A 10,425-nucleotide genomic window follows, 5' to 3' on the forward strand; every position below is an offset into this window, starting at 1 on the left:
GCCCCTTGAACACCTTTCTTCTGTATCCTACTATTCCCCTACCTAGTATGCTCCTCTCTCAACCTATTCAGATCCCTACTCTGCAAACCATGCTCACAGTCCTCTGGCCCCAATGAAACAGTAAATGCTTCCACTTGGACCTCTCAGCATATTCTCTATACCACAAATATAGGACTAGATCTGCAAAACAATATTCTAGGTATAGCATAAGGACATGGCTTTTGACCTCTGTAATATCCAAGTGTCTTCCAATGCTAATATTCTACAATTGAATAACACACCACAATACACGACATGAGTAAATGCTGAAATAAATACTGTTGATAATATACACTTAGAGTAACTCAACATGTGGTACCTGGATACTAAGATTCAATATACTTATCCAAATAATATTTCTCATCTTTGATAGGCAGCTAATTCATAATCTACCACAATGTAGTCTATGAAAACATTTTAAATCTTACAAGTTTAGCCAAATATAAATTATTAACACTGAATTATTCAAGGAGCTTGTTTCCCTTTTTTTCTCTTCCACTGACCAATGACATTAAGACGGTCATAAATTAATTAAAGAAAGAAAAAGTTGGAGGTCAACTGGATGCAATGTCATCTACAGGTAAGTAAATTGCAAGAGGTGGAAAAAATATGTCCAACATAAAAGTACCAGGCAACAAGAATTTTGGTTATTAAACTGAGTCCAGTGCTCTTTCCAGCATACTACTAGTGTTTTACCTTTTATTAAAATATATCTATAAAACAACTACTTTAAGCAAATGATATACATGCAATGTAAACTTCATATCATTCCACACTGATAGGCTACAAATTCAAACAACTATTGAGTTTCTGCATTTAGCAAAGAATTTCCAAGTTTACAAATGACAAAAATTAACTCACTGAAAATAGGAAAGACCTCACTACGTCCTGATTACATTAATAGCTTGCTCTTTTTAAAGTGAATTCACTAGTGGCAAAAAATAATGAAATCTAGGTTATGACAAATAGTAAATCTAAAATTGAATCTGATATAAAGGTGGTATGCAGTTGTTTCTGCAGCCATGATACATCGTTAGTCAACAGCTGCAACTGAGATTCACCTTTTGATGATGAAGAGAAAAATAATTTGAGATGAAGAGTTCCTTTACTAAAAATATTTAATAAAAGTTAATTACAAGCTTAAAGTTGAAGTCACTATATTATCACTATTGATATTATTTTTCTTCTCATAAGAAGCAGATAGAAAATATAATCCAAGACAATTGCTCTTCCCTCCTCTCCAAGCACTGTCCTCTCAAGGAGGAATAGTAATCTGATTGGTCAGATTCCAGGGCACCACTTGAGCCATGTTTATTAATAGGCAGGGATCATCATAAACCAAAATATCATGCAAGTGAGTGTGGCTCCCTTCTCTCCCCTCTAGGCTGCCAGACGAGAACCCTGACCATCCTGCTCTTTCTTTCCATAACATTCTCTTCTGTTTCTCTCTTCCACATGTCACGAACAGCAAAATGAATGACCGATGCTCTTTGTTTCTGAGTCCCTTCCCAAAAGAGATACAAATATAGACTTAGAAGGCAGAACACCTCAAGACTCCAACTACAGGCTTGAGTTTTAAAGTCTTATGTTCCAACAAAGTTTACCAAAGTTCTACAGTAGGATTTTAAGTACAAAAACTAGTGAAAGATAAATTGGTACTTTATTTCCCATATACCATTGTTGCTTACATGTATATTTTTTGCAAGACCTCAAGGGAAGAACTAACTCAGCCAAGGCAGCTAAAGGTATAATGTAGTAGAGCTGATACAAATTTTGCAAAACAAACAAACTCTGCAAAACAGATTTATGAAAACTGCAAACAAGGCTGCTTACTGCCTCAAAATACACAGACCCAAATTTATAGGATCTTAAAATGTTAATCTTTCAATATTAATGTTTACCTATAATAAATTACATAAGAAAGCATGTCTCCAGTGAATACACTTAACTTTAAAAATATGTAAGAAAAATTGGGGATACATGAATAAAACTAAAGAATGTTAAGTTTTCAATAATCCTTTTTTAAGGAGGCAATAAAACAAAATTTAACTCTTGAGAAGCATTATAGAGTAGAAGTTAGAAATGTAAAATGTGGAGCCAGACTGTCTGGAGCCAAAACCAGCTCCAACACTTACAGTGTGACCTCAAGTAAGTCATTTAACTTCTCTATTTCTGTTTTCTCACCTGTAAAATGGGAAAACAGCACTTACCACATTAGATACAGGAATTAAATGAATACATGTAAAGCACTTGAACAACGTCTATCATATAATACGTACTATAAAGGTTATCTACTATTATAATTTACAGAACAAGAACATGTCTCAAAAATGTTTAAAAGTCAACATTTAAAGACTTCAAAAACTAATAATAATCAAAAGCATTATATAACGTAAGTAGTAATTATAGGTATAAAAAAGCTAAAAATTTTGCAGTAAACACTGCTAATAATATGCAATTTACGGTCAAATATTTAATCATTTGATATGCCTAGCTGTGTTGGCAGGTGCTAGAAGAACAACAATAATGGACTTTTAAAAACCTCAGTCATTAACAAAGTATAATCTCCGAATCTACTAAACATACCATGCACTTTCTGTCCTTTCTGTGCCTTTGCCCATGCTGGTGGTACCCTTCCCCTAAAGCAGCCTTCTTCACCTTGTCTTCCAACTTAAACATCCTTTAGGACTCAGCTCAAAATAACCTTTCTTCTACACATGATTCAGGCAGAACTCGCCTTCTTTTCTCTTGGCACCTCTACTTTTCCTCTACCCTTGTAAGTTTATATCAATAGTATTTATTTGTACGTCTCCTCCAGTACACTGTAGTAGATTCCGTTAGGGAGAAGGATCATATCTCATTCATCTTTTCACCTCTGATAACTTGGAATGGTATCTGGAATTCAGTAGGTGCTCAAAAAATGCTTACTGAATTTGAATTTGTTGGAAAGACAGTGTGTGAATATAAAATTATAGAACCAAACAGAATCCCAAAAAATGAGGTAAGTAGGTGAGATCAGATAATAAAAATTAGTTAACAGTAGATTATATACTACTTTAAATATCAAGTAACTCCAGAAACACTATACATTTTACGTTACCTCACATGTGATACACACAAGCCTATATGTTCCCGTTTTACAAATGACAAATTTGAGATGAAGATGTCAGACGATTTTTCTAAAATCCTGTGGCTAATAAATGGCGGAGCCAAAATTAGAAGCCACATCCTAACTCAGGTTTCTAATCTCATATTCTTTCCATCATACTATATTGATTGCCATCATCCCTCCCAACTCCAAAACATCCATATGTCCCTGGTATAATTAAATGATACTTTGTGAGAGCTTTCATGGGGCAGGAGAAAGGGGGGGGGTTGGAGATATTAATACATCCTATAGTGTTTGAAGAATTTTAAAAGATGTGGAACTTGAAGAATGGGTAGAATATGGACAGGCAAAAAGATGACAAATAGTCTAACAGGCCAAAATAGCATCAATAAAGGTATTAAGTGGGCAGGTGCAATTTATGTGCCAACTTTTAAGGAAATTTTGGGTAATGAAAGAGCTGATACCATAACATGTTTTAACATCACATGTGACCTTTAGGCAAGTCACTTTACTTCACTAAGCTTCAATTTCCTTACTTGTGAAGTGGAATTAATATTACCCAAGTCAAAAGGTTGTTCTGAAAAAAAAAAAAATCCATAAAGTGTTTGATACAATAATGGACACATGGTAAGTGCTAGGAAATGCAAGCCATTATTATCCCTCTAATGTCAAATCTGTAAATGTAAATAAAATGAGACTAGACCATGAAACATACCAAACGGAAGACTGGGGGGGAATCTCAATCTCATCCACCAGTCCTATAGTGCCTACAGGTTTTAGAATGGTAAAATAAAAACAATTATCCGGTAGCAGAGCACAAAAGGAGAGCCTTGAGTCAGAGAAGCTAGCCAGGAAATCATTTCAGCAACTAAGGCAAAAAGTAATGAGTGCCTGACCTAGAGAGATAGTCATGGAGTGGTAAGAAACAGATGAATCTTTCCAAGGAAGAAAGAGAAGTTGGTGAAAAATGAGGGATAAAGAACAAGGGCAGGGAAGATTTAGATGCTGACAGCACGCAAAATACAATAAGATAGTTAAGGGGCTTTGAAATCAGACTGACATGGGTTTAAACCTTGATTTCCACCTATTAGTTACGTGTCTTGAACAACAAACCCATCCTCTTTGACTCTCATATTTGTGAAATGAAGATAATTATAATTTTCACAGGGCTGTTAGGTGTTTAGTCCCTTTGGTAACCACTCAATAAACGATGTATGTTTTTAGTACACAGTTTCCTCATATTTCCATGGCCCCTCTGTTTGAACACTTTTTCCCTCCTCTTTTGGCCAACTCTTTTATCCTCTCTGGGTCAACTTTTTTTTTTTTTTTTTTTTTTTTGAGACAGAGTTTTGCTCTGTCGCCCAGGCTGGAGTGCAGTGGTGCTATCTCAGCTCACTGCAAGCTCCGTCTCCCGGGTTCACGCCATTCTCCTGCCTCAGCCTCCTGAGTAGCTGGGACTACAGGCGCCTGACACCGCGCCAAGCTAATTTTTTGTATTTTTAGTAGAGATGGGGTTTCACCATGTTAGCCAGGATGGTCTCGATCTCCTGACCTCGTGATCCGCCTGCCTCGGCCTCCCAAAGTGCAGGGATTACAGGCGTGAGCTACCACGCCCGGCCAACTCTTAATCCTCTTAAGTGTCGGCTTAGTATCAGCTCCTTGGGAAGCTTTCCCCTATGCAGCCTCCAGTCTAATTACTTCTTTAATAGCATGTACTATCATGCAATGCAGTTATCTGTTTATCTTATCTGTCTCCTGCCCCTCCCCACATTGAACTGGGATTTCTTTGACAGCAAAATTTAGTCATAAGTACCTTCTTATCACCAATATTAGTACAGTTAGCACATAGTAGGCTTTGAAATTTTTGTTAAATAATGGGGAAAAATATATAAATATATGAATCTAGCTACTTAAGAAATTTTCTCCCCAAACTCCTTTCCAAATCAGTATAGTCACGCTTCAAATTCGGCATATTTTGTTATTTTAGAAAGATTTTCCCTCTCCTACATACACTACACCATCATCACCATCCACCCAATTTCAAGGAAATGTCTTTGAAATAAAGAAATTCTAACCTGTGATGCAATCTACTAGAAGTAAGTTTCTTGAGGGCAGGGGCTATTCTTGACTGTCCTATTTTCTGCATCTAGTTCAGAGCCTGGGACAGAGTAGGTGCCCACCAACAACATCTGTTAACCAATCAGTCATTCAGAAAATGGCACGGTGTGACAACAATATAATGCATAATAGTTTCTTTCACACTACATACCAAGAAAAACGAACCTACTACCTGAGGTAATTTTCATTGACAAAACCCCCAACTATCTAGAAATATCAAATACTTACTAGACTAAGCGTGTAAACATAAAACGATAATAATCTATGCTGGCTAGTCTTCCTTTAAATTCATAAACACTAGTTTCCTACTTTTCCCTAGTCCATTTATTCTCCCACTTTCCTACATCACTATTCCATAGCTTCTCCTCCCTCAAATGTTCACTTCTTCCTCCTCCTCCTCTCTCTCTCAGCTAATGACCTTGCTTTCTATTTCCTTCTATCCAGTTACTGTGAATCAGTGATTCTCAAGAGGAATTTTACTCAACAGTCCCACCCTGGGAGGGAGGAAATTGTGTAAATCTCTCCAAACTCTAAATGTTGAAATGCCCCAGGACTCAGTCCTTGAACCACTCCCTTGAAGATCTCTCACATGGTTTAAAATACCACTTATACATTTACACTCTCACAGTTTTATCTTCTGTCCAGACTTCTCTTTTGAACTGGCTGGCTTCACATATACCACCACATACGACATTTCCATTTAGAAATTTAACATATGCAAAACGGAAAACCATTTCAGATCTTTCTTCCTTCTCTCTCCTATCATTATTTTATTTTATTTTATTTTGAAACGGGGTCTCGCTCTGTTGCCCAGGCTGGAGTGCAGTGGCGCGATCTCGGCTCACTGCAAGCTCTGCCTCCCGGGTTTATGCCATTCTCCTGCTTCAGCCTCCCCAGTGGCTGGGACTACAGGCGCTTGCCACCAGGCCCGGGTTTTTTTTTTTTTTTTTTTCTGTCTTTTTAGTAGAGACGGGGTTTCACGTGTTAGCCAGGATGGTCTCGGTCTCCTGACCTCGTGATCCGCCCGCCTCGGCCTCCCAACAGAAAGTTCTCCTATCATTATCACTCTGTGGTCTTTTCCGTTTCGCTACGTGGAAAAGTCCTTTTTTTAAGAGACAGGGTCTTGCTGTCACCCAGAACGGACTACAGTGAAGGTTCACGGGTCACTGTAACCTTGAGCTCAAGGGTGTCAAGTGATCCTCCCCTCCCATCTCAGCTTCCCAAGTAGCCAGGACTACAGGCTCATGCCACTATGCCCAGCTAATTTTTTATTTTTTTGTAGAGACGGGGTCTCATTATGTCGCCCAGGATGGAGATTCTCTCAAAGATGGTATTACAAGCATGAGCCATCATGCCTGGCCTAGTTCTATTCTTTAGTTGCTCAGTCCATAACCCTTGGAGTCGTCCTTGACCCTTCTTCTACCTGACTGCTCTCAAAAGTCTAGAATCTGGTCATTTCGCACTACCTCCACTATTACTACCCTGATTCAAGTCACCTTGACCTTTAACCTGGATAAATAAATGCAGTCAATGGCATAATAACAACTCTTATTTCTGCACCTGCTGCATACAGTCAACACAGCAATCAGATCTTTTAAAACACAAGTTAGATCAACTCACTCCTTACTCAAAACCCAACTCATTCAAAGCACAAATTAAGGTTCTTATAAATTCCTACATGGTCCTAAATGACTTGGCCCCATTTCCACCTAAGTATCCACTACTTCTTTCCCTCTTGTTCATTATTTTCCAGTCAAACTAGCTAGCATGTGCCTGCCTCAGGGCTTCAGTGGTAGCTCTTTCCAAGTAGCACCCTTCTTTATCACCTGTAGGCCTCCACGTTAATATCATCTTTTCTATGGCCACCACTCCCATCTCTTGGCATTCCCTATACCCCTGCACTGCTTTGGTTTTTTTCTCTAGCACTTTCCGCCACTTGACATATACAGTTGGCCCTTCCCACCCATGGATTCTTTGTCCTTGTATTCAACCAATCATGGATGAAAAAATACTCAGGGAAGAAAAAAATGTCAGTACTGAACATGTATAGACTCTTTTTTGTCATTATTCTCTAAACAACACACCATACCAACTATTTATATAGCATTTCAGTTGTATTGCGTATTATAAATAATGCAGAGTTGAACTAAAGATAGGAGGATGTGCATAGGTTATCTGCAAACACTACACCATTTTATATCAGGGACTTGAGCATTTGAGGACTTTGGTATCCACGGGAGGTCCTGGAAACAATCTCCTACAGATGCCGAAGGACAGGAAAGACTGTATGTTAATTTTTGTATCAATGTCTTCTCACCCCATCCCCAAAGTGGAACTTTATGATGGCAGGGATTTTTATTCTTTTGTTCACTATTTTGTTTACTGTTTTGTCCAGTGCCTAACACATAGAAGGTACTCAGTTTGGGGGAAATTAATGAAATAAACACACACTTGAGGTGTGTGCACTATTCTAAAAATCCATATCCATACAGTTCCATTCTGTACACTTTCCCCCAATTTTAAGTAGCATATCTTTGAAGATAAAAGCACAGGCTTAAATCTAGTGTAAAATACCTCCCAATTACTACCCTGAGCACAATATCCTTATTTTCAAATTCAAAATTCAACCAGAAACTCCCTCTACGGAAATCACAAATAGTTCAGTTCAGGACCAAGTATCCAGTTTCAAGGTCTCAGAAATTTAACAAGCCAATTCTGGAAGGCTTTGGAAGTTCAGCTACTGTCTGATAAGTCTCCGGGTTCTGATTGCTCAAGACATGCTGTGCCTCCTCACACCTCAGAAAAATCTAGAACCAACAGTTTCCTAGGTTCCTCAAGTTCAGGATAATTTTAAAATAATCCAAAGTACAAATGAAGTATGTAAAAGTGTCTTGCCAACAGAAAATGTCTTTGGTAGCACTAAATATTATTATTGAGACAGGGAATATCGTAAATAGGTAAATTGTTTGGAGGACATACCCACCGAGTTTGGACAGACTCACACTGCACTGTGCAATAAAGGTTTAAATAACTGTGTTCCACGAAAAATGCAGGTCCTGAACTGAACTCTAGAGCCTGCGACTAGACTCTCGCTTTCCTACCTTAGTAAGCAACAGACATGTACCCCAAGAGGGACCCCGCAGGCCACACCCGCAAACCGGCCCCAGGGCTCCGGGGGCGGCGTCTCGCCAACTCCACCTCTGCCCGGAGGAACCACCTTCACCCGCCATCGCCGCCGGGCGGGCGCTCCTCCAGGCAACTACTCACCCCTCCCTCCTACCACACCTACCTGGCCCCTCCCCAGCCCTCCTCCTCTAGGAATTTCCTCACACAAGGTGGACACACACACGTACCCGACTCGAAGCGACGGCTCCTCCTTCCGGCTCCCCGCACTGGTGGGGACGCCCAGATTCCGCGCTCCGGTGGGGCGACGGGGCAAGCTGCCCGCCTGACACAGTGTCCTGCCGGGACGCGGTAGCAGGACTCCAGGAAGCCCGCGCAGCCGCAAAAAGCACCGGCGCGGAGGTCGGCGCCGAACCCTGCTGCACTTCCGCCCTCTGGTATCCAGCGAACACAACCGGCAACGCTGCGGAGCCCTGGAAGCGCACCACAAGTCCAGTCACCCTCGGCGCCCGGAGATGACGTCACGAGACCCCACGTGGCCCGAACTCCGCCCTCCGTGTTCTGCCCAACCCCGCGAGGAGGCCCGAGTCGCTCTTGAGCATGCGCCAACTGGGCAGTACGCTTGAACTCGGGGCCGAACCTCTCCAAGTTCGTAGCTTCTACTCTCTTCTGAGAGTCTTGCGTCAAAGCGTAGTTATTGGGGCTTGGGGAGGTTAACGTAACAGTTCCACAAGAACAGTTTTTAAAATACTGAAACACTGCCTCCCCAGAGCTGGATCGCAACATCCCTTTCTTCCTGGCATCACACAACAGTATCAATAGAACAGTTTTCAAAGTACTTTCCCATCCATTTTCTCATTTGATCTTCTTCTCTACTTTGTGGGAACCACCGCAGGCATTAATAACCTAATTTAACAGAAGACTATGTGAGTACTGAACCCTTCCACCCATCCAAGGGTACATATCTTTATCTTACTCTGTAAAAATAATTGGGGCCGGGCGCAGTGGCTCACGCCTGTAATCCCAGCAGTTTGGGAGGGCGAGGCGGGCGGATCACGAGGTCAGGAGATCGAGACTATCCTGGCTAACACGGTGAAACCCCGTCTCTACTAAAAATACAAAAAAAATTAGCCGGGCGCGGTGGCGGGCGCCTGTAGTCCCAGCTACTCGGGAAGCTGAGGCAGGAGAATGGCGTGAACCCGGGAGGTGGAGCTTGCAGCGAGCCAAGATAGCGCCACCGCAGTCGCGCCTGGGCGAAAGAGCGAGACTCTGTCTCAAAAAATAATAATAATAATAATAATTGGTAAACTTACTAATAAAGAATGTTTGAATTGGCTCTATCCAGAAGTCTTACCAGGCATTTAAGGTTTTTCTCTTAATTACACGTGCCCTAACGCCATGCATGTTAAGTAAGTACTGTGCTGAGACTCAAAACAAGTTCTTGACAACTGGGAACATAAGGAAAATTCTAGTAGTAGCCACAGGATTCTTTTAAAAAGAAAAATCTTCTTGGAGTTAGACCAAGTACAATGATTTTCAAATGGTAAATTACGGTACATTAGTGGGTATCTAAATCAAGTTAGGGAAGTATGCCCAGCATCTTTTTAAATGAAATAAAATAGAAAATATCAGCATGCTTCACACATGTAAAGGGTAAATATTGTTTCCCGAAATTTTTACTTCAGTATGTATATGGTGTACACTGGATAGGAATGTGAAATACATTTCTTAGTAAGGGTAGCAGTCAGAAAAGTTTGAAAGCCACAGTTCTGGTCCTCTTCACCTACTCAGTGCAGAAATCCTCACTACGGTGTCCCCAGTAAACAGCCATTAGCCTCTGTAAGAAAGCTTGTGGGATTAAGGTGCATTGCCTTCCCAGTGTCAGACAAAAGTATATAAAATTTCCTTTAAAATGTATCTAAAAAATAAGATGGATTTAGGGGCGCATAGATGGATAAATATGTGATTAACCAAATATAATGGTAGAATATAATGGTAAAATATAATGGTAGAATCTAGATGGTAGAATCTAGGTT

General features: G+C 40.4%; 1 protein-coding gene across 3 annotated transcripts in view; it reads right to left on the minus strand.

Annotated features, from left to right (window-relative positions):
• ATG5 (autophagy related 5) overlaps positions 1–8,880 on the minus strand; it is a 141,603-nt gene extending 132,723 nt beyond the window's left edge. For all 3 annotated transcript variants that reach the window (XM_032155949.2, XM_032155942.2, XM_032155939.2), the window contains exon 1: positions 8,620–8,880. The gene's annotated coding sequence lies outside the window, so the exon portion shown is untranslated. The remainder of the gene's footprint in view (positions 1–8,619) is intronic.
• Between the last annotated feature and the right edge of the window lie 1,545 nt (positions 8,881–10,425).

Source organism: Hylobates moloch, unplaced genomic scaffold (assembly GCF_009828535.3).
Source record: "Hylobates moloch isolate HMO894 unplaced genomic scaffold, HMol_V3 SCAFFOLD_2, whole genome shotgun sequence".
Classification (NCBI taxonomy): Eukaryota; Metazoa; Chordata; class Mammalia; order Primates; family Hylobatidae; genus Hylobates; species Hylobates moloch.